This window comes from Nestor notabilis, unplaced genomic scaffold, assembly GCF_000696875.1.
Source record: "Nestor notabilis isolate BGI_N333 unplaced genomic scaffold, ASM69687v1 scaffold9922, whole genome shotgun sequence".
NCBI classification, from domain to species: domain Eukaryota; kingdom Metazoa; phylum Chordata; class Aves; order Psittaciformes; family Psittacidae; genus Nestor; species Nestor notabilis.
Window position 1 is genome coordinate 2881 of NW_009919689.1, and position 286 is coordinate 3166.

Below are 286 nucleotides of genomic sequence, written 5' to 3' on the forward strand. Positions count from 1 at the left end.
GCTTACAGGTCCGGCCTCAAAGTGTTTCCTACACCCTGGTAAGTACCTGCTGGTCACCAGGCAGAATACTTCACATGAGACAGTGGACTGCAAAAGCACTGAGCAAGTGCTCACAATTCCAACTTTCTCACACTCAAAATACTTCCTTGTCTGCAATCCCAGCACATGGAATCGTTGCAGGCAGCATCATTGTGAAGGCCAGGGGGAAGTCTGTGCTCTTCCTACTGCCCCGCACAGCTTTAGGATGTGGTTTCTTGCTCTTCCCAAGGCAGGCTGGATCCCTTAC

General features: G+C 51.0%; 1 protein-coding gene across 1 annotated transcript in view; it reads left to right on the forward strand.

The window, feature by feature from the left end:
• LOC104402454 (loricrin-like) overlaps positions 1-286 on the forward strand; it is a gene marked incomplete at both ends in the record, with an annotated part of 25960 nt that overhangs the window by 1348 nt on the left and 24326 nt on the right. The window lies entirely within an intron of this gene.